The sequence below is a fragment of the Hyla sarda genome, chromosome 8 (genome assembly GCF_029499605.1).
Source record: "Hyla sarda isolate aHylSar1 chromosome 8, aHylSar1.hap1, whole genome shotgun sequence".
Lineage (NCBI taxonomy): Eukaryota > Metazoa > Chordata > Amphibia > Anura > Hylidae > Hyla > Hyla sarda.
The window spans coordinates 154316545-154340926 of record NC_079196.1 but is presented as its reverse complement, the minus strand read 5'-3'; the positions used below and the strand labels follow the sequence as shown (position 1 = coordinate 154340926).

The window sequence follows — 24382 nt, the reverse complement described above, 5'->3', positions numbered from 1 at the left end:
GTACTCCACCATGAGAAAAAAAATCCATGGAATGTTTCATTGGATGTCACTTCTAAATATTAATATACTGCCGTATAAAGGCACAGAGTAGCCGCACCTCCAAAATTTTAAAACATTGAATTAACTCATATTAACTCCTTATAGATGAAGTTTCTCTGAAAGGGTTAACTATGGTTTAGGAGGGAGGTGTTTTTTTAAAATAAGGAACGGAACACAAGTACATTGGAGCACATTGTTTTTCTGCTGCCAGTTCTCTATATTTCTATGTGACATTTTCATCTATACCCATTGTATTTTTTTCACGAGGCATTTATGTAGCTCCATGGGTATATGCATCTTAAAGGTCCAGAATTGCCGTACATGTGTTTTAGAAGAGTTGGAAAAAGCTTTATTGAGCACATATGAGAATTTCAGGAAAAAAGAGTCTACTTATATTTATAATATATGTAAAAAAAATCCTCTACCTAGAGACAGCGTGGGGGTTATGCACCTTTCTATATATGCCTCAGGTGAATGTAGCAACCTTAGATAGCTGGAGATAAAAACGGATCCAATGTTGCAGTTGAGGTAGTGCTGCTACGTGAGAAAGTTCGTATGCATCTGTAGTCTTGAATAAGAAAAAAAGCACGGAGCACTGACCGTAATTCTGCAGAAGATGTCCTTTATTGGAGATCATAAAACATCCATGTGTACAAGTGAGGAGAGCGGGCGTCTGCGGAGACCTGCGGGCAATGGACTGTATCACGCGTTAGTGCTTCTTCAGGCCCTGACAGGGCCTGAAGAAGCACTAACGCGTGATACGGTCCATTGCCCGCAGGTCTCCGCATACGCCCGCTCTCCCCACTTGTAAACATGGATGTTTTATGATCTCCAATAAAGGACATCTCCTGCAGAATTACGGTCAGTGCTCCGTGCTTTTTTCTTACTCAAGACTACAGATGCATATGTAAAAATAATACCCCTGTGATAGAGTTTTTCCACTTTGGTCATTCCCATTTTATCAGTAGGTTCCCATAATTGACAGTATACTGCACTGCTAGGGCAATTGTTGTTCATCTGTTATTTTGCTGGGGAATATGTCAGCAAGTGTTCAAATACTCTGCAGCACCACCACAGGAGAAGTGACGAATTACATGGTGGTTATTTAAATCAATTATCTCTCTGTGTAACGCACAGATGTGCTGGGTCCTCTAAAGGAAATTGTGATCCTTATAGCCTTTCTTTGCCCTGGCTAGTTAATGGAGGTCCAAGATGAGAGTTTCTTCTGTCTTTACTCAAAAATATCTAAAAATTAACTTGATGACATATGGTTTGCCCCAGGAAAACCCTTTGAGTTCTGGCATAATTACAAGACCATCATACACCATGACAGCTTGTTCTGTAAACACGTCCATGCATGTACAGCATGGGAGGAAAGGACAACACAGTTACAGGATTACGGCACATCGCCACTAGGACAGGATTACACATTTACCTACTCTTTGGACCTTTTGAAAAGCACATTGGAGTGCCCCAGTTCTATTCTGTATTACTAGATTATTTTTAACTTAAAATTACCTTTATAACAATATGCAAAATTCTACGCAAGGCATTAGCTTGTTCACACATTTAAATGCAAAATAAATTGAAAATATTCAATATATAAAACCAAATATAACCTCAAATTCGATAAGTTGACAACCAGAAGCAAAGTTCAATAAATGGAAATTTGACAGAAAACATTGATTTATTCGATCAACTGGTATCAGAATCAGAATATAAATGTCAATCTTAAACTCAGCATACTGGGAATCCAATAAGCCAAAGACATATCTATTGCCTAACTCTGTTATAAAAGGTATTTTGAATATATAGACAGGATGGGATGACTACAGAATATAATCATGCATCCTGTTGTGATTTATGTTCATATCTTTGTGCAATTTGACCATATTTATATTATTAACAACAACAACAATTTTATTGTAAATATGCAACAAATTGATTCCACATTGTGTATGGTATATTACATTGATTATGAAGTTGTATATTGTGGAGTTACAGAAATTCTTAAGCATTGCGGAGAGAGGGGCAGGTGTATTAGCATTATTAGTGTCCGCAAGTCATTGTTTAGCTTTGCCTCCTTTACCACGACACATGTATAAAGATCTACTGTATTATTATTTTACTGTACATGTATTCTCAAGATGATTCCAATAGAAAGCTAAGTAAATAACTGTTGGAAATAAAGCACATAATCTCCAGCTTCAGGAACTGATCACAATTCTTTTATTCCATCAAATGCCATACAATAAACATTGACATTTTGTTCCCTAACAAAGCCTTTTTTAACACACAGCCCATTTTGGCCTTGCGGACACAGCACATTTTCATTTTTGCATTTTTGTTTTCTAAGAAAAATAACCCTTTTATTTTTCCATCTATACACCTCAGCAACAGAGTTTCTGGGTCCAATGAGTTAAAATGGTGGTGGAGGTCCCCTCACCCTCCGTCTGCCTCTGGATCATTGCTCAAATGATACAGAGGGGGCAGAGCCACACTATATCAGTAGAGCGTCGCTCACACTTTACAATGCTATACAATAGCATAGCATTGTACAGTGAATGCAATCTGTACTGCGAAGCGAGTGCAGGGTGTACAGGGTTAAAGCAGGTTTAATTTCAAAATAAGAAATAAATAACATTTTTGTCAGTTTTAACTGTTTCTTAGTTCTATTACTAAACCAGAAGGAAAAAATATGCAGCTGACTTTAATGGGTAGGAAAATGTGCAGCAAAATACAGCATGTGTGACCCTAACCTTAACCTCTTAAGGACCAAGCCCATTTTGACCTTAAGGATTTGTTTGGAATGGAAGTCGAGGGCCATGTGTGTTTACAAAGCCCCCGTGCTACCAGGACAGTGGACCCTCACCCCCAACAGTGACCCCATTTTGGAAACTACACCCCTCACGGAATGTAATAAGGGGTGTAATGAGCGTTTACACCCCACTGGCGTTTGACATGCTTTTGGAACAGTGGTCTGTGCAAGTGAAAAATAAAATTTTTGTTTATAGGGTACATTCACACAGGAGGGGGTTCACAGCGAGTTTCCTGCTGGGAGTTTGAGCTGCAGCGGAAAATTTGCTGCATCTCAAACTTGCAGTGAGAAACTTGCTGTAAACCCCCGCCTGTGTGAATGTACCCTGAACATTGACATGTGGGGGAACCCCAGCTGTTGCAAGACTACAACTCTCAGCATGCAGTGACAGAAGAAGAGCATTATGGGACTTGTAGTTGTTATTATGCAACAGCTGGAGGCATATTACTACAACTTCCAGCATGCCCTTTGGCTGTCTGTGCATGCTGGGGGTTGTAGTTATGGAACAACTGGAGGCACACTGGTTGCAAAACACTGTGAGTTTGTTACTTAACTCAGTGTTTCCCAACCTGTGTGCCTCCAGCTGTTGCACAACTACAACTCCCAGCATGCATGGTCTGTCAGTGCTTGCTGGAAGATATAGTTTTGCAACAGCTGGAGGCACATGAGTTGGGAAACACTGAGTTAGAAAACAGACAATGTTTCCCAACCAGTGTGCCTCCAGTTGTTGCAAAACCACAACTCCTAGCATTCCCAGGCAGCCAAAGGGCATGCTGGGAGTTGTAGTTTTGCAACAACTGGAGGAGAACAGTTTGGAGACCACTGTGTAGTAGTGTCCAAACTGTAGCCCTCTAGATGTTGCAAAACTTTAACTCCAAGCATGCTCAGACTGCCCAGGCTGAAGAGCCCAGATGTTACAGAACTACAACTCCCAGCATGCCTGGCTGTCTGGGCATGCTGAGAGTTGTAGTTTTGCAACATCTGGAAGAGCACAGATTGGAGACCACTGCACAGTGGTCTCCAAACTGTGGCCATTCCGATTTTGCAAAACTACAACTCCCAGCATGCCTGGACAGCCAAAGGGCATGTTGGGAGTTGTAGTTTTGCAACAACTGGAGGAGAACAGTTTGGAGACCACTGTGTAGTAGTGTCCAAACTGTAGCCCTCTAGATGTTGCAAAACTTTAACTCCAAGCATGCAAAGACTGCCCAGGCTGAAGGGCCAGATGTTACAGAACTACAACTCCCAGCATGCCTGGACTGTCTGGGCATGCTGAGAGTTGTAGTTTTGCAACATCTGGAAGAGCGCAGATTGGAGACCACTGCACAGTGGTCTCCAAACTGTGGCCATTCCGATTTTGCAAAACTACAACTCCCAGCATGCCTGGACAGCCAAAAGCTGTGTGGACATCCTCGGAGTTGTTCTTTTGAAACTCCTAGAAGCAGCAGTGAAGATCACTTTACAGCGATCTTCACTGCTGCCTCTGATGCCGCCTCCACTTGCTGGCCGCAGGTCCCCAGAGTTGCGCCGGTCCTCAGGTATGTCCTCCCCACCACATTGCCCCCCGCAGCTCTCAGGTTCATCTTCCCATGATCTGCCCGGACTTCTAGGGGAAGGCAGAGCGGGGGATCTGAACTTTCAACCCCCCCCCCTCAGTCAGCTGAGACACTGTGATTGGTCCACAGGGACCAATCACGGTGATTGCTGACCAGGACCATTCACAGATGGTCCTGGGGTGTGTTGCAGAACTTGTAACAGCGGGGCTTCTGCCTGTTAACCCTTGTGATGCCGAGCATCGTCCGGTTAACTGAATGACTTATATAAAAGCCAGGATGCGCAAACTAGCTGCATTATCTAACGTTTTTATAATTCATTCTGAGGGAAGGGGTTAAAGTGCTAATTTCTTTGAAATCTAAGCAGCTGCCTGGAAAAAAAAAGCATTTAAACAAATATTGCCGGCTACCAACAAAACAGACTGTTAAGGATGTTACTGTAGGAATGAATCCACATGTTGCTGCAGGAAAGGATCCACATCCGCACTTGAAGGGGTTATCCAGGAATCAGAAAACAGAGATAATTACTTTCAAAAACCGTTCCCTGTCTGTCTTCAGGTTGGGTGTGGTATAAAAACATGGCTCCATTCACTTCAATAGAACTGAGCTGCAGAACTACATCCAATCTGGATATAGATAGGGAGCGGTTTTTGAAAGTAATTATCTTTGTTTTTTGATTCCTGGAAAACTCCTTTAACATTCACAGTGGAAAATTAGCAACAAATCCAAACCAAAATTCCCATGCTTCGGCCACTGTGACTTTACCTGCACAAATCTTTCCATCTTACATTGACACAACCTTATAGTACCTATATATATTTCATTCACTCCTGGCTTTGTCTCAAAAAGTTACATCAAAACTGCATCATAACGCTAAGACCCTTTGTACATAGATGTAATATGGTGCATTTTTTTGCATCTGTTTTACAGCCACATGTCCAGATGTGAGGCATTAGGAGGTCTACATTACACCAAATAACTTGAAATCCCTAATATGCAGTTGAATGAAATAGATATAAATGTATAAAATCTTGTTGCTATTTAGAACATTGCAGCCTTGATACTCTAATAAATCTACTGAAAAACAATACAATGACTTTCCATCAATCTATTCTTCTCCTGGAAGCGCCACAGTCTCACTATCCTGTGTAGAAGTGTTCATCCGCAGACTCTCCATGTCCAGCTGAGAAAATTGAATTAAATTGATTATTATTGAGTTTTTGTCATTTCATTTCTATATTTCCATTTCTGTCCTTTGTTTATCATGGGCCGGTCAATTTTTAATTCCAATCCAACCATACTACAATCAATACAACAGAAGAGAATGTTTAATATTTGTTATACAGCCTAGTTGCCATAGACACCAACACAGAGTATCACTAAACACTCGAGGATTGGTGGTAATGCTGGGAGTACTGTGTAATTATCCTCTCATTATTGTTACTAACTTACTATCTGATACATGATTAAACTATTAAAATAACATTTTCTAACCCGGAATGGCTGAAAACCTATCTATTATGTTTATAGTTAAGAAGTTTGGAACATCATATAATTAACTTCAACTTATGTTTCCTGCAGCCCATGGGTGGGATGACAGTGTTTGGGTTCTGTTTTGTCAATGTATTTTATACAATTACAATGTCTCAGGCTCCATTATATCAGAAATGGAAACCATGATGCAGTCCCTGATCCATTGCATGACAGATACTGCTATTGTTCTGGCCAAATGAGACTGCATCTGTGAAAGTCTTTTACTCAGATGTGATTCTAGCCTAAGGTCTGCAGGGAGACAGACTTGATAATAACATTTGTTTTCAAATATTAACATTCATGTCTCCATATAGCCTATTATATAAAGATAATGCGCTGTACGTGAGTGTGTCTATAGAATAAGTGTCTGGTCACGGGGGTCCAGTATGGGGCCTGGCTCTCGACACTTAAAGGGGTATTCCAGGAAAAAACTTTATTTTATATATCAACTGACTCCAGAAAGTTAAACAGATTTGTAAATTACTTCTATTAAAAAATCTTAATCTTTTCAGTACTTATGACCTTCTGAAGTTAAGGTTGTTCTTTTCTGTCTAAGTGCTCTCTGATGACACGCATCTCGGGAAACGCCCAGTTTAGAAGAGGTTTGCTATGGGGATTTGCTTCTAAACTGGGCGTTTCCCGAGACACGTGTCATCAGAGAACACTTAGACAGAAAAGAACAACCTTGACTTCAGAAGCTCAAAAGTACTGAAAGGATTAAGATTTTTTAATAGAAGTAATTTACAAATCTGTTTAACTTTCTGGAGCCAGTTTATATATATAAAAAAGTTTTTTCCTGGATAACCCCTTTAAGTTACCAATCCCCTGAGTACTCCAGGCTTCACCTTTGGAGACATGCAGGAGTCATGGCCCTTTCAGCCAATGACTGGCTGGGATGGTCAGTCACCGGCTGTAAAGAAGTTAGATGTCACTTTGCAGCTCTTAGAAATAGAACTGTATCTGATAAACCTAGTGGGATGATGTATCCCCTTGTCACTCTACAATACTATTAACTATTCAAAGATAAATCACAAAAGAGAAAAAGAGTTATCCGTTCACTTGTCCACAGTATGAATCCATGGTCGTAGCTGGCCAGGTGCATAAGAAATGCAGGTACATGCGAATAGACAAGGAAAGCTCCAAAAGAAATAGGATCCTAGCCTTCCGGACAACACCTTCTTTTAAAGCATATCAGCTCTATACTTCAATATTAAAATAACAAATTGGACAAGAAAATACACAGAATGCGTTGGTCGTTCTGTTTATTTTACTGTTCATCCTCTTATTTTAGATGGTAATGAGTCAGTTTTTTGTTAAATGAAGTCATTAACAAATATGTTAGGGGTCGCCCAGGTCCCACAAATAGTGGGAAGATGTTTGAAACAACAGTGAACATTTTGCATAAATACTTGATTTATTAATAGGTTACATTCCTTTTTAAAAATGTGACCACAATCTAAGGAGTAGGTTAGGTTAATGGATGGGTAGAATGGAAGGAGCAAAGGAAAATGTAGATCCCAGAGAGCCAAAAGGGAAGAAGGAAAAGAACAAGTGAAGATCAAAATAACTATGAGCTTTTCAAGTCTATTGCTAAAAAAATTTCTATGGACCCCATGGTTACACAGTTACACCTCTGCTAAATTTACAAGTGACAGATTTCATATTAAATCCAGAAAAGAAAGGTACATATCATGCACTCACCCGGTGTTGTGCTAAAGAAGATGCTTTTATTCCATGCTGATGGGGTTACAGCGGTTTGGGTCGGGGAGAGGGAGAAAACTGAGCTCATGGAACGCCCTCAGGGGCGTGACCAAGCGGATAACCCGCAAAACGGAACCATCGTTCCGCAAGCTCGACTGCGCTCAGTTTTCTCCCTCTCCCCGACCCAAACCGCTGTGCATCCACAGTGTATTTTATGCTGTGGAAAATCCGCCTGGCAGCGGGATATATGCAGCGGATTCTGCTATGAGCAGACACCCACGGCTTCCCTGTAGCAGGTCTGTGTGTGCAGAAAGGTTTGAAAGGGGAGTCCGCACATCACAGTCGTGCAGGCGTGCTGGGCCAGTCTCTAAACCTTACTGCTCCTAGCAGAATCTACAGCATATTTCCTGCTGCCCGGCGGATTTTCCGCAGTGTAAAATACATTGAAGATGCACTGTGTGTGACCCTACCCTATAAGGGGTTATCCAGGCTTAGAAAAACAGAGCACATTTCTTCAAAAACAGCACCACATCTGTCCCTAGGTTGTGTGTGGGATTGCCGCTCACTTCCACTGAAGGGAATGAAGCTTAGTTGTAACACCACACACAACCTGAGGACATTTGTGGTGCTGTTTTCTATTCTAGCTTAGTTTTTCTATTCCTGGATAATCTCCTTAGGTGACCAAACAAAGCCATTGAGAAAAGAAGGTTAAAAGGAAGTATAAACACCACCCAACAGCAAAGAGACAGCACTTGGGCCATCCATCTCTTCCTCAGACCTTCACTGGCCATAGTACTGTGAGGCAGATTTATGATTGCAAACAAACCAGAAGTTTTCAGTAATGTATGCCAATAAACTGGATTACTGGATTTGTGCCACCTAATTTGGAGTTTAAGACTTTTTGGTTGTGCCTGAAAAGGAGTGTGACCTATTATGCCAAACTTGTGCTGTAATATTTTGTAAACAAGTATGCCAATTATTAGTTAATCTAAACTTAGAATAGACAGTTTAAAGGAGAAGTCTCATAGTGAAAAACGCATATCCTAGTTAGGAAATAACATATATTGGGAATGGTCTCCACAATAAGTACCTGACTGGGACATGCTGTTGGTAGATGAGTACAGCCCACCACCACCTCGACATGTGTTTCAATCCTTCGTCAGACAGACGAATATGATATGTTATTTGCTTAAATGAAGTTGTTACTACAGTGAAGATTTTTTGTGCTGCTGGATTTGCATGTGTACTCCCCATTTGTGTTTTTCTCTGGGGTTGGTGTTTTTTAACCCCTTAACCCCTTAAGGACCCGGGCTTTTTCCGTTTTTTCATTTTCAACTTTTCCTCCTTAATTTTTAAAAATCATAACTCTTTAAAATTTTCACCTAACATTCTATATGATGGCTTATTTTTTGCGTCACTAATTCTACTTTGTAATAACATTAGTCATTTTACCCAAAAATCTACGGTGAAACGGGAAAAAAAATCAATGTGCTACAAAATTGATGAAAAAACACTATTTTGTAAGTTTCGGGGGCTTCCGTTTTTACGCAGTAAATATTTCGGCAAAAATGACACCTTATCTTTATTCTGTAAGTCCATATGGTTAAAATGATACCTTACTTATATAGGTTTGATTTGTTATCACTTCAGAAAAAAATTATGAATATATGCAGGAAAATTTATATGTTTAAAATGGTCATCTTCTGACCCCTATAACTTTTTTTATTTTTCTGTGTTCAGGGCGCGATGAGGGCTCATTTTTTTGCGCCGTGATCTGATGTTTTTAGTAGTGCCATTTTTGTTCTGATCAGACTTTTTGATCACTTTTTATTCACTTTTTGTGGTATAAAAAGTGAACAAAAATGTGCTATTTTGGACTTTTGAATTTTTTTGCGCATACGCCATTGAACGTGTGGTTTAAAAAGCAGTATATTTTTATAATTCAGACATTTCCGCATGCGGTGATACCACATATGTTTATTTTTATTTACACTGTGTTTTTTTTTATTCTTGGAAATGCCGGGTGATTCTAACTTTTATTAGGGGAAGGGATCATTGAAAGGGTTAATGATTTTTTACACTTTTCTTATGCAATATTATAGCTCCTATAGGGGGCTATAACATTGCATTAACTGATCTTTTACACTGATTGATTCATCTCCATAGGAATGGATCAATCAGTGTTTTCGGCGATTGAATGCTCAGGCCTGGATCTCAGGCTTGAAGCATTCATTCGGCGATCGGACAGGGCAGGAGAAGGTAAGAAGACCTCCTCCTGTGCTACAGCTGTTCGGGATGCCGCGATTATGCCGGGCACTTTTGTTTTTAGCCGTGCGGCTCTGCTTTGAGCGCGCGGCTAAAGGGTTAATAGCGCGCGGCACCGCAATCAGTGCCTCACGCTATTAGAGGTGGGTCCCGGCTTCACTATGACGCTGGGCCCAAAGTGATATGATGCGTTATATCGCAGGACCGGGACCCAGGATGTACCCATACGTCCTGGGTCCTTAAGAAGTTAAGGACTCAATTTTATTTTTGCATTATCGTTTTTTCCTCCTCGCCTTCTAAAAATCAACTCTTTTATATTTTTATTCACAGACTAGTATTAGGGCTTGTTTTTTGCGCAACCAATTGTCCTTTGTAATGACATCACTTATTTTACCAGTTTTTTTTTAACACTGTACAATTTAGAGTAAAAACTATATGTTTTCTTTATTCTGTAGGTCAATATGATTAAAATTATATGCATGATTACATACTTTTCTATTATTTTACCGCTTTATAAAAATCGCAAACTTTTTAACCAAATTAGTACATTTAAAATCCCCCTATTTTGCCGACCTATAACTTTTTCATTTTTCCGCATAAGCATGGTTATTAGGGCTCATTTTTTGCACCGTGATCTGTAATTTTTATTGACACCACATTTGTGTATATAAAACTTTCAATACATTTTTTATAAATTTTATTTTGAATATGATGTGACAAAAAAGCAGCAATTTTGGACTTTTTTTTATTAAACGTTTACGCCGTTCACCGTATGGGATCATTAACATTATCTTTCAATAGTTCAGATATTTACGCACGTGGCAATACCAAATATGTGTATAAAATTTTATATATATATATATTTATTTTTTTTACACTTTTTGGGGTAAAATGGGAAAAAGGGATTTCCATTTTTATTGGGGGATGGGAATTTTCAAATTTTTTCCTTTTTTTTTTTTTTACACTTTTTATATCCCCACGGGGCATAGCACTAATCAGTGTTATTGGCTATCTTCTGCTCTGGTCTGGTCTCCGGGAGACGGACAGAGGCAGGTGAGGAACCTCCATCCGCCATTATGGATGATTGGATCCCTGTGGCAGTGCTGCAGGCGATGTGATTATCCATTTTTCTGACCGCACTGCCGCAGATGCTGTGATCTGTATTTATCATGGCATCTGAGGGGTTAATGGTGGACATAAGCGGGATCACTCATGTCCGCCATTACCTGCGGGTCCCTGAATGCTGATAGCAGCCTGGACCTGCCGTGCATGACAGGAGCACCACCCTCGTGGTGGTGCTCACGGTCATGTACTGGACAAAAATGAACATCCTGGTGCGTTAAGTACCACCTCACCAGGACGTACATTTATGTCCTGCTTCGTTAAGGGGTTAAGGGTAGATTATTTAAGTATGGGAGGGCTGTTTTTGTCTGTTTTGTAATTGTGGTTTAATAAAGGAATTTGCATCAGTATTAAAGGGGTACTCCAGTGGAAAAAAAAATGTCAAAGCGACTGTTACGCCGACCGCTCCGGTTCCCCGCTCCTCTCCGAAGCGCTCGCATCGTTCTTTTATTCGCAGCGCTCCGGTCAGACCTGCTGACCGGGTGCGCTGCGATATTGCTCCCAGCCGGGATGCGATTCGCGATGCGGGACGCGCCCACTCGCGATGCGCATCTCGGTCCCCGTACCTGACCCGTTCCCCGTCTGTGTTGTCCCTGTGCGCGCGGCCCCGCTCCTTAGGGCGCGCGCGCGCCGGGTCTCTGCAATTTAAAGGGCCAGTGCACCAATGATGGTGCCTGGCCCAATCACCCTGATTACCTTGCACCTGTTCCATGCCCTACTTATACCTCACTTCCCCTGCACTCCCTGGCCGGATCTTGTTGCCCTTGTGCCAGAGAAAGCCTTTCCTTGAGTGTTCCTAGCCTGTGTTCCAGACCTCCTGCCGTTGCCCCTGACTACGATCCTTGCTGCCTGCCCTGACCTTCTGCTACGTCCGACCTTGCTCTTGCCTAATCCCTTGTACCATGCCTATCTCAGCAGTCAGAGAGGTTGAGCAGTTGCCGGTGGATACGACCTGGTTGCTACCGCCGCTGCAAGACCATCCCGCTTTGCGGTGGGCTCTGGTGAAAACCAGTAGCAACTTAGAACCGGTCCACCGACACGGTCCACGCCAATCCCTCTCTGACACAGAGGATCCACCTCCAGCCTGCCGAATCGTGACAGTAGATCCGGCCATGGATTCCGCTGAGGTGCCGCTGTCAAGTCTTGCCGATATTTCCACGGTGATCGCCCAGCAATCCCTAATGATCACCCAACGAAATCACCAGCTGTCATACTTGACCACCGTGACACAGCAACTTCAGTCACAGATACAGCAGCTGCTGCCGCAGATACAGCAACTTCAGTCACAGACACAGCAGCTGCAACAGCAACAACCATCTCCTCCACCGGCTCCTGCAACTCCTCCGCAGCGACCGGCCGCTCCTAACCCCCGCTTGTCCCTGCCGGACAAATTTGATGGGGACTCTAGACTCTGCCGTGGTCTCCTGCCTGGGAAGGCCCTGCCATGTGCCACACCACTCGGAGCACCTCTCTCACAGTATCCTTTGCAATCCACTCCTGTGCCTCCCGCCGAGGAGGCTATGCAAGTGGATCAGTCTCGCCTGACCCCTGAAGAGAGGACTCGCCGCAGAAAGAAAGATTTACTTCTATACTGCACTGTGCGTTACCGCACAGAACCCCTGCTCTTGAGCATGGAACTGCATCTCGAAAAAATTGAACTTTTTGTTTTGCCCAAATGCTCCTCTGAAGTCCTCCTCGGTCTGCCATGGCTCCAACGCCACTCCTCTACCCTTGTCTGGACCACCGGGGAGATCAAGAGCTGGGGTGCTTCTTGCCACAGAAAATGCCTCACGTCTGCTCCCAGTCCCGTCAGTCAAATCTCTGTGTCTCCTCCTTTACCTGGTCTCCCCAAGGCCTATCTGGACTATGCTGTGTCTCCTCCTCACAGCCCCCGTCCTGTTAACACTCCCCGTGCCAAGCTTTACCCTCTTCCCTCCCTCCCCACTCCCATGCCTTCTTGTGTGCCCGCTGTTGATGAGGTTTCCCGGGGCTTCGCCACGTCTGGAAAAAGACTATAAAATCCCTCATACTAGCCTCATCCCGGGTGAAGAAGCTTGCCGAAGAAAAAAGAAGAACTCCTCCTGTTTTTGTGTGGCTCTCCACCAAGTATATCCGCTTCCGTGTCCCCAGTTTTAATCTGGGACCACGTTATCTTGGACCCTTTGTAGTTAAGTGCCCAGAGGAGAGATCTTGGGAACCTGAGGACAACATCCTGGAAAAAAGTCTTATCCTCAGGTTCTCAGGCTCCAAGAAGAGGGGGAGACCCAAGGGGGGGGGGGGGGTACTGTTACGCCGAGCGCTCCGGGTCCCCGCTCCTCCCCGAAGCGCTCGCAGCGTTCTTTTATTCGCAGAGCTCCGGTCAGACCTGCTGACCGGGTGCGCTGCGATATTGCTCCCAGCCGGTGCGATGCGCATCCCGGTCCCCCTACCTGACCCGTTCCCCGTCTGTGTTGTCCCTGTGCGCGCGGCCCCGCTCCTTAGGGCGCGCGCGCGCGCGCCGGGTCTCTGCAATTTAAAGGGCCAGTGCACCAATGATGGTGCCTGGCCCAATCACCCTGATTACCTTGCACCTGTTCCATGCCCTACTTATACCTCACTTCCCCTGCACTCCCTGGCCGGATCTTGTTGCCCTTGTGCCAGAGAAAGCCTTTCCTTGAGTGTTCCTAGCCTTTGTTCCAGACCTCCTGCCATTGCCCCTGACTACCATCCTTGCTGCCTGCCCTGACCTTCTGCTACGTCCGACCTTGCTCTTGCCTAATCCCTTGTACCATGCCTATCTCGGCAGTCAGAGAGGTTGAGCCGTTGCCGGTGGATACGACCTGGTTGCTACCGCCGCTGCAAGACCATCCCGCTTTGCGGCGGGCTCTGGTGAAAACCAGTAGCAACTTAGAACCGGTCCACCGACATGGTCCACGCCAATCCCTCTCTGACACAGAGGATCCACCTCCAGCCTTACGAATCGCGACAGCGACTTGTTCCAGAAAGTCAAACAGATTTGTAAATTACTTTTATTAAAAAATCTTAATCCTTCCAGTACTTATCAGCTGCTGTATAATACAGAGGAAGTTGAGTTGTTCTTTTCTGTCTGACCACAGTGCTCTCTGCAGACACCTCTGTCCATGTTAGGAACTATCCAAATGAGGAGAAAATCCCCATAATAAACCTCTCCTGCTCCAGACAGTTCCTGATATGGACAGAGGTGTCAGCAGAGAGCACTGTGGTCAGACTGAAAAGAATGTGCCCCTGAGGAAGTCACTCTTAGTGATGGAACGTGTGGGGACCTGTTTGTGGGGGGACACCTGCTCCTGTGCCAATCATTTGATGTATTATTAACCTTTCTCCCCCATTTTTTGACCAAAAGCTGGTTTGTATTTTTACTCATATTTAATACTGCTATTTAATACTGTGTAACTATCATTAGGGTCTATGATTGTGTAGGAATTGTTTATTATAGAATTACTTATTAGTCCTATTTTTCCTTGACTGTTGGGAATTGTGCAATTATACCTATACCTGTTTACTTGCCTAGGGGTACATCGTAGAAAGGAAGTGTTTACTAAACATTGTTGGGAATTGCGGGTGTCCCTTGTGGGGACTGTCCAGGTGGCTTTGGGAGACCATACATCATCTGGCTCCCATATTGTAAATGTTTTAAATGTATGTCACATACACTGTTTATTGTATGATCTGAATAAAGTATTCCTTGATATTTAATTATTGGGGCGCACCCCTGTGTGCTTTTTCTTTTTCTTGTTTGTAAGCTTTTGGTTATCATACAAACATTGGCAGCACCCTTGTTTGGTTATTTATTTATTGGTTGAGCCCACCAATATGTATACATAGTTACATATTTACATAGTTAGTACGGTTGAAAAAAAGACATACGTCCATCAAGTTCAACCAGGGAATTGAAGGGTGGGGTGTGGTGCGATATTGGGAAAGGGAAGGGATTTTATATTTCTTCATAAGCATTAATGTTATTTTGTTCCAGGAATGTATCTAATCCTGTTTTAAAGCTGTTAATTTTTCCTGCTGGGACCAGTTCCTGAGGTAGACTGTTCCATAAGTTCACAGTTCTCATGGTAAATAAGGCGTGTCGCCCCTTGAGACTAAACTTTTTCTTCTCCAGACGGAGGGAGTGGACTGGAGAAGAACATAAAGACATAAAGACTGGAAAGAACAACTCAACTTCCTGTGAAGTATACAGCAGCTGATAAGTACTGGAAGTATTAAGAATATTTTAATAGAAATAATTTACAAATCTGTTTAATTTAATGGCACCAAATTGATTTGAAAAAAAAAAAATAGTATGATACCTACCCCTTAAAGTGTCTGTCTTCTTTGTAAGTAGCTATATTAGGTCTGAAGATACTCCAGATTAATCAAACTGCATAAGTTGTGATAAAGCTAGAGAATTTGTAGACTTTCCAGTATGAATTTACACTGTATTAGACAACATTAGTTCATCTGGACCAATATGTCAGTTTTACTTGTAGGAAAAATAAACTCAGACGTGCCTTAACCAACTCATAGAAATTCATCTGACCATCTGAATAAATACATCTGAATTGCAAAGCGGTGTGTTGTGTGGACAGTTATGTGATTTATTCTAGCAATTTCTGATATCTATGAAATGATCAGACTACAGCGGATGGACTGGCTACACTGATGGTGTGCATGGGGATTTCTGTAAGAAGTGATTTCTATGCCTCACCTATTGCAATTTGTTTATTACGTTCTGAAGTGGAAACAGCAGAAAAGAGCCTTTTGAGCCATAGCTTAAGGCTAATTTGATTGGCTATCACAACCTTTCTGCGGAGAGCACTTAGCTTCTGTCATTCTCAAGATTCTCATTTTGTCTTCTTCAGTGAAAGCAGTGTCAACAGATCAATGTACCCCACCAGCAATTACTTTTAATTATGGGTTGGCCTATTTAACCTGATTCATCTGGGTGTATATGATTTATGTCTTTTGGGATATTTAATGCCAGATGTAGAGTGAACAAAGGTTCTGTGCTGAATGTAATGACTAGGGATGAGCGAATAGAATCAGACGAATCTGAATTCATTACAAATTTCAGGAAAAATTCAATTAGTAATGAATGCGAATATCGCCACGATTCGATCACGCAAATCGCTTAATTAAACTCCATTTAGTGCTTTCCAGGCTCCAGGGGCTGGGCATCTAAAATGGCAGATCCACATGTAAGGACATGGGGCAAGGAATCCTGGGAAGGTGGTGGGATGACCCTGAATCACATGCAGCAGCCAGCCGTCCCTGTGATGTCACAGCCCTATATAATTGGCAGCCATCTTGCGGCCAGTCACATCAGCGTTCTATTGCAGAGAGAGAGGAACAGAGAGCGGTGTGTGCTTCACAGATAAGCATTTTTACAGCAGCAATTCACCTCAAGCCCAAATCCAGCCTAGAAGCACTGATAGGGAAGGGAGTGAGATTGAGAGAGAAAGTGCAATTTTGGGTGCAGCACTGGTGTGTACAACAAAGGAAAAGCTAATAGTAGCCAGTCAGTTAGAGTGAGCAGAGCAGTAAAAGCATATTGTCCTCTATTAACTGTAACCTGTGCGTACATCTAAAGTGGTGTACCATTTTGTTCCTGTTAAAGTCTCAAGGGCCTAGATACAGTGAAAGGCCAGGCAAAAGTACACACCTGCTGGTGTTGTAGACAAAGACTGTTTTAAGCGTACTGGAGCGCATTGTCCTCCCCTCATAAGTACATACCACATACGTATATCTAAGTGGTGTACCATTTTGTTCCTGTTAAAGTCTTAAAGGGGTACTCCACCCCTAGACATCTTATCCCCTATCCAAAGGATAGAGGATAAGATGTCAGATCACAGAGGTCCCGCTGCTGGTGACCCCCGGGATCTCCACTGCAGCAACCCACTATGATTAACGCACAGAGCACACTCGCCGGAGCAGAGCACACAGGGGCCGCAGCATCGTGACATCACGGCTCCGCTCCCTCGTGACATCACAGCCCGCCCCCTTAATGCACGTCTATGGGACGGGCGTGATGGCTGCCACACCCCCTCCCATAGACTTGTAGACTTGTATTGAGGGAGCGGAGCCATGATGTCACGATGCTGCGGCCCCTGTGTGCTCTGCTCCGGCGAGTGTGCTCTGTGCGTTAATCATAGTGGGTTGTTGCAGTGGAGATCCCGGGGGTCACCAGCAGCGGGACCCCGGCGATCTGACATCTTATCCTCTATCCTTTGGATAGGGGATAAGATGTCTAGGGGGGGAGTACCCCTTTAAGACTTTAACAGGAACAAAATGGTACACCACTTAGATATACGTATGTGGTATGTACTTATGAGGGGGTCCCCAGCAGGGGGTCCCCAGCAGTGGTACCCCGGCGATCTGACATCTTATCCCCTATCCTTTGGATAGGGGATAAGATGATAGGGGCGGAGTACCCCTAGATACTGTGAAAGGCCAGAAAAAGTACACACCTGCTGGTGTTGTAGACTAATACTGTTTTAAGCATACTGGATTGCATTGTCCTACCCTCATAAGTGCATTCCACATACGTACATCTAAGTGGTGTACCATTTTGTTCCTGTTAAAGTCTTTAGGGCCTAGATACTGTGAAAGGCCAGCCAAAAGTACACACCGGTTGGTGTTGTAGATAAATACTGTTTTAAGCGTACTGCAGCTCATTGTCCTCCCCTCATAAGTGCAGACCACATGGGATCTAAGTGATGTACCATTTTGTTCTTGTTAAATTCCTAAAGTGGTACTCCGGTGGAAAACTTTTTTTTTTTTTTTAAATTAACTGGTGCCAGAAAGTTAAACAGATTTGTAAATTATACAATGAAAAAGAGGTAGCGTGCACTCACCACAGGTAAACAGCTGCAGGCCCAAGGTCCGGGATCACCACGGCATAGACAAAGACGGTAAGGGGCGCTCAGAGGCTACGCCGGCTGTTTCGGACGTAGGAACGTCCTTCTTCCGGCCTCAACGTTCACGTCATAGCGTTGCCCTTTTATGGCAGTCCATGGATAACGGGAGTAACCATAGAAACATGTAAACTATGGGTAAACGTGTGGATCAAAAAGGAAGGTCCGGAAAAGCGAAAGTGAATAGAGAAAGAGGGGAATAAGCTCCATTGCCAGATAATAGAGAATAGAGCTATTAATGTAAACTATACATAAATAGTATTAACTATATTAAGAGTATAGACTTCAATAGCAGCAAGTTACTAGACCCAAAAAGTGGACAAAATGATAAGTAAATAGTGATTGAACAAATGATAATAGAGAAGGTAGAAAAACAGAAATGTGTATGATTGAATATCTTAATATAATAAGGTGCAGGTAGAGACTAGTGTAATTAACTTAAGAAGGGGGACATGTCAAGCCGCTCATTCAGCCCAGCCGGGCCCTGAGCGCTACATCTGAGAATATAACGTGCTTCACATTGGAGAAGAATATTCTCTCTATCTCCTCCTTGGTTAAGGACTGGAATTTTTTCGATTCCACCAAAACGCAAAACATCTGCATCGTTGTTATGTATTTCGTGCAGATGTTTCGCTAAACGTGGGGGACCTGTTCCTTTGGAGAGCGTGTATTTATGTTCGCGAAACCTAGCACAGAGTTGTCTCTTGGTTTTTCCTATGTAGTATCTGTGACAAGGGCAGATTATGTAATAGACGACAAAGGTGGTTTTGCATGTGATTAATTGTTTAACAGAAATAGAATAACCACCGAGGGTGAGGTGTTTAGCTCCTGTGTTGAACCTGCAAAATTTGCAGGATCCGCAGCGATGGTTACCTACTGGAGAAAGGTTCTGTAGCCAAGATTCATTAAGGGGTGAAGTATGTTGCTTAAGTTTCTCACCAATAGTCTGATTCTTCCGGTAGGTAATTAACGGACATAGAGCTGTGACTTGTCTCAAGTCTTCATCGGTAGATAATATATGCCAATGACGTCTGATGGTAGAATTTATGACATCGTTCATTTGAGTATTCTTAAATGAGAAAGTAAATCTACGCTCTGTATCTTGATTCGTGTTTTTCTTGGATCTTTTGTACTGTATCAAATCCTTTCTGTTCATTTCTTCAACTTTATTGAACGCTGTCTGGATGATATTGACAGGGTATCCGCGAGCCAACAAGCGTTTTTTTAGATCTTCTGCTTGCGCTAAATAAGAGACATGCTCACTATTTAACCTTTTTAGACGCAAGAATTGACTAAAGGGAATAGCTCGCTTGGTGTGTGCAGGGTGTGAACTCTTAAAATGAAGTAAACTGTTGCGGGCTATTTCTTTTCTATAGCCCTCTGTGTGCAGGCCTTGAGGTGTTTTAATGATCCTAATATCAAGGAAGTCCAGATGACTTTGACAGAAGACAGATGTGAACCGCATGTTCATTGTATTAGTGTTTAGATAGCTGACAAAACTATTGAAGTGGTCCTCGGATCCTTCCCATAGGAGTAGCACGTCGTCTATGTAACGCTTGTATCCTTTAATGTTGCTGACATAGGTGTTGTTAGTTGAGAATATATATTTATGTTCAAATACTGCAAGAAAGATGTTCGCGAAGGTACAGGAGACCGATGTACCCATTGCAGTTCCTGTCCTTTGGCGGAACCACTGGTTCTCATACTGGAGGTAATTATTCTCTAGAATAATGGTTATTGCTTCAGATATGAAATTAATGAAAGTAGGAGATTTCCCTGCTTGATTGAGGAAGAACCTGACAGCCTGCACACCCGCACCAATAGGGATGCGAGTGTACAGGCTCTCAACGTCTATACTAGTAAGATGGTAATGGTTAGTCCAGGTGACATTGTGTAGATATTGAAGGACGTCGCCGGAATCTTTTAAGTATGAAGGAATGGAGGGTAGAAGGGGCCGTAATAGCCACTCTATATATTTTGACAGATATTCAGTCGCGGAGCCGATCCCCGCGACGATAGGTCGTCCGGGGGGGTTGGTCCGCGACTTATGAATCTTCGGCAAAATACACCATTTAGGTTTCTTAGGTGCGACGGGTATCAACCGTTCTGCAGTAGAGTGATTTAAGACTCCCATTTCAACGGCTCGACGAAGAAAAGATCGAAGCGTATCCATGACCCTTCTTGTTGGATCTGTTAACACTTTTTCATAAGTAGTGTGATCTGTCAGCTGTCGCTTGGCTTCTCCTTCGTATTGAGATGATGACATTACGACGATCGAACCGCCTTTAGCGGCTCTTGTTACTATTAAGTTTCTCTGTTGAGAGAGCCAGGTTAACATCTTCTGTTCTTCCTTAGTCAAATTTTTAAGTGGGGCTGGATAAATAAGGCATTTCAAATCCTGTGTAACAGATTGTGTAAATAGGTCTAGAGGTGATCCAGGAGGAACTGGAGGGTTAAAGGTAGATTGACGTCCGCTATTAAACCTAGAATAGCCGAGGGTAGGCACTGCTATATCGATGTCTTCTGTCTGTGGATCTGCTAATTCGGCTAGCATTCTAATATGTGATATTTCCTCGTCATTGAGGCCACTTGCAGGAATAAAACCTAATGGTCCTATTGTGCAGGGTCTTTCACCCTCTCTCACAGGGTCATCTGATGTTTTGTTCCCTTTTTTGCTAAAGAATTTATGTAGTTGGATTTTACGGACACCCTTAAAAAGATCAATCTCGAATTGAGGCATGTCGAACGATTCGTACACGCCAAAATTGAGACCTTTGGATAATAATGAGATACATTCGGTAGGTAGGTAGATTTGTAAATTACTTCTATTTAAAAATCTTGATCCTTCCAGTACTTATTAGCAGCTGTATGCTACAGAGGAAATTCTTTTCTTTTTGAATTTCTTTTTTGTCTTGTACACAGTGCTCTCTGCTGACACCTCTGTCTGTGTCAGGAACTGTCCAGAGCAGCATAGGATTGCTATGGGGAATTTCTCCTGCTCTGGACAGTTTCTAATGCAGGCATCAGGTGTTAGCAGAGAGCACTGTGGACAAGACAAAAGAAATTCAAAAGAAAATAATTTCCTCTGTAGCATACAGCTGCTAATAAGTACTGGAAGTATCAAGATTTTTAAATAGAAGTAATTTACAAATCTGTTTAACTTTCTGGCACCAGCTGATTAAAAAAAAAGTTTGCCACTAGAGTACCCCTTTAAGGGCCTAGATACTGTGAAAGGCCAGCCAAAAGTACACACCTGCTGGTGTTGTAGACAAATACTGCTTTAAGCGTAGTGGAGCATATTGTACTCCACTCATATACACACTAAGTATGTCAGGCAGAGAAGTGCCAGGATGTGCACAGAGGAGTGGCAGAGGCCTGAGTTCATCAGGCAGAGGTCGCAACAGACTAGGGGCGAGTGGCAGCAGGAGTCGCAGTGAGAGGCCTGAGCTCCCAGTATCAGCTAGCAGTTGTGTCTCGATCAGCAACCCATCTGCCGTCATCGATTGCAGTACCAGTCCATCCATTGCCTCTGTCCTATGCTGTTCCTTCCCCCACAGAAGTATCTTATGCTGTGTGTTCAGCTCCACTATTTAGTGAGGATGATCTACTAGAGGACAGTCAGCAGATACTGCCCAGCCAAGAAGTGGAGGAGACATCTGCCGCTTCCTCCACTAGGTGGGCAAGTAGTGATGAGGATAGTGGCGTGGGAGGTGGTGTTGCGAGCATTCAGGCTCCTGAAGCAGACACTATTGAGGAACCTGACATCAGTGAAGTGCAATGTGCAAGAAATATCTCACTCCCTTCTTGTCGGGGCTCAAGTAGGAATCCCAATCCACTTGGCACTCAGATGCAAGGTGCAAAAGGATATTTTTATTAACAGTCTATAAAAAAAATTTTGACGAGTGCCGTGCAAGTTAGGTGAGGAGTAATGTGACCGAAGTCACAGAAGCAGTCAGCAATATCAGTGACGTGCAGACACAACTCGATGATGATGATGATGAAGCCGATCTCACTTGGGAGCCGGGTGCAGAAGGGGCTTCATTATTTTCAGGAAAAGAAGGTTGCAGGTTGCCCGTGAGCCAGCAGCTGAGCCAGTGAAGTGGTAGCATGGTTAGCAGTCAGCATGGTGGCAGAAGTGGAAATTCTGGAGTCGAACGTGCCCGGGGGGAGACCACCTGCTTCGTGGCAGTCTACCTTCCTGGGAGGTAGTGGAGCAGGGGTTCCTGGAGTCAGCGGCAGTAGCAGTCAATCAGTGCGGACTGTTGGTGGGAAAATCAGCTACTCTACGGTGTGGCAGTTTTTCATCAAGCATCCGGAGGATCTTACCTTGGCCTCATGCAAGATGTGTCGGCAGAAGGTGAAGGTGGCCAGGGTCCCAATGTTGGCACCACGGCCCTGCGTCAACATATGCAGCATCACCATGAAACCGCCTGGGAGAACTGTGGCTCCGATGTGGTGGTCCAGCCTGCTGCATCACCCAGTGGCACACCGCTCCCTGTCTCAGCCAGCCAAGGCTCCACTACCTCAGCCGAAGGGAGCTGTGTGTCATACCCATCTTCTGTCACTCCAGATGCTCCTGCTCCTCCTACTTTTAGTCAGTCATTCCCCAGCAATCCGTTGGCAAAGCCATTTCAAAGAGACAACAGTATGCACCCACTCATCAAACGGCGCAGAAGCTGAATGTGCTCCTGTCCAAGTTGCTGTTGTTGCAGTCCCTCCCTTTTCAAGTGGTGGACTCTGCACCTTTCAGAGAACTGATGGCTTGTGCTGAGCCGAGGTGGAGAGTCCCAAGCTGTCATTTCTTTGCAAAGAAGGCAGTACCAGCCCTGCACAATTTTGTGGAGCACAAAGTGGGTCAGTCCTTGAGCCTGTCAGTGTGTACCAAAGTGAACGGCAGTGCCGACGTCTGGAGCTGTAACTACGGTTAGGGACAATACATGTCCTTTATGGCCCACTGGGTGAATGTGGTTCCTGCAGAGCCACAACAGCAACTTGGACAGGTCACACCGCTTCCGCCTCCACGTTCTCAGGCCGTTGGTCCTGTGACAGTGTGCGACTCTGCCTCCTCATCCTCCACCGTGTCCTCAGACTTCACTGCCCGGACAAGTCTCAGTGCCCCTTCAGCATACCATGTGTGCAGGGCACGACTGTGTCACGCTGTTCTTCACATGGTTTGCCCTGCTGAACGGAGTCACATGGAAGAGGAACTGCTAAAATTCATTCATCACGAAATCGCACCATGGCTTACTCCACGAAAACTGGAAATGGGAACCATGGTGACCGACAACAATCTTGTCTGCGCCGTGACAAGGAAGCCTGAGACATGCGCCCTGCATTGCACAAGTGTTCCATCTGGGTGTTAAGCAGTTCCTGAAGTTTCCCCCCCATCTGCAAGACATTCTAACAATGGGAAGGAAACTTTGCATGCACTTCAGCCACTCGTACACCGCAAAGCACACCCTCCTTGAGCTGCAGCTTTAGAACGGTATCTCCCAACATAGTCGGATTTGCGAAGTTTCCACACGTTGGAATTCCACCCTCCATATGTTTTACCAACTATAAGAACAGAGAAAAGCTATCACTGATTTCTTGATGATCCAAGTGGATAGGGGGACTCCCTTGTGTAACTGCAATGTCAACCAGTGGAAGCTCATACGAGACACCTGCCGGTTGCTCAGGCCCTTTGAGGAAGCCACATTATCAGTCAGTCGCCAGGATTACAGGATGAACAATGTCATTCCACTGCTTCACTACAACACGTGTTGGAAACGATGGCTGGTCAGGGCACTGGAGACATGAAGCCTACATCTCACGGTCGCATGAGCCCTGTGGGGGCTGAACTGGAGGAGTAGGAGGAAGAGGGGAAGGGGCACAGTGGAGCACAGTTTAGGTTTCGTGAGATGGGCAATTTTTCTAGTCATCTGACAGGAGAGGAGGAGCAGGATCAGCTAGTATATGGTACCTGCTGCTGGTTGGTGTGCCAAATACCCTGTACTAGACAAAACCATGCATGTAAGCACACTGCACTGGTGTAGTGTGGGTAGGTGCTAGGGTTTCCCCAGGCAGAATGAAGGGAACTATTATTAAGGGCGCTAAAATGTCCTATGTGAACCACTTTACTTCTTGTTAAGCTTCACATCCTAACATAACTATACAGCACTTATATAAGCTTTGCATTCGTGATTCCTTTCATACACAGCTGATTTTGTTAGCAACATTGTGGAAAATTTGGGTATTCTTGTACAACAATAAATGCTGAATTTCCTGCAATTCAGTAATATGCTATTGGAATACAAAATTGTATCTGACAGCAGCATATGCCTCCAATCATCAAGAATGAATTAGCAGATGTTTGATTTTCACAAAAAATGTATAAAATGTATTTTGATGATAATTTGTTGTTCTGTAAATATTATCTACTATTTTAGAGA

At 43.7% G+C, this 24382-nt stretch overlaps 1 protein-coding gene and 1 long non-coding RNA gene across 2 annotated transcripts in view; one reads left to right on the top strand and one right to left on the bottom strand.

Annotated features, from left to right (window-relative positions):
• SHISA9 (shisa family member 9) overlaps window positions 1-24382 on the top strand; it is a 495309-nt gene that overhangs the window by 122150 nt on the left and 348777 nt on the right. The window lies entirely within an intron of this gene.
• LOC130285252 (uncharacterized) overlaps window positions 4357-24382 on the bottom strand; it is a 31624-nt gene continuing 11598 nt past the window's right edge. Inside the window, exon 3 of the long non-coding RNA XR_008847309.1 lies at window positions 4357-5593. This is a non-coding gene — a long non-coding RNA (uncharacterized LOC130285252). The remainder of the gene's footprint in view (window positions 5594-24382) is intronic.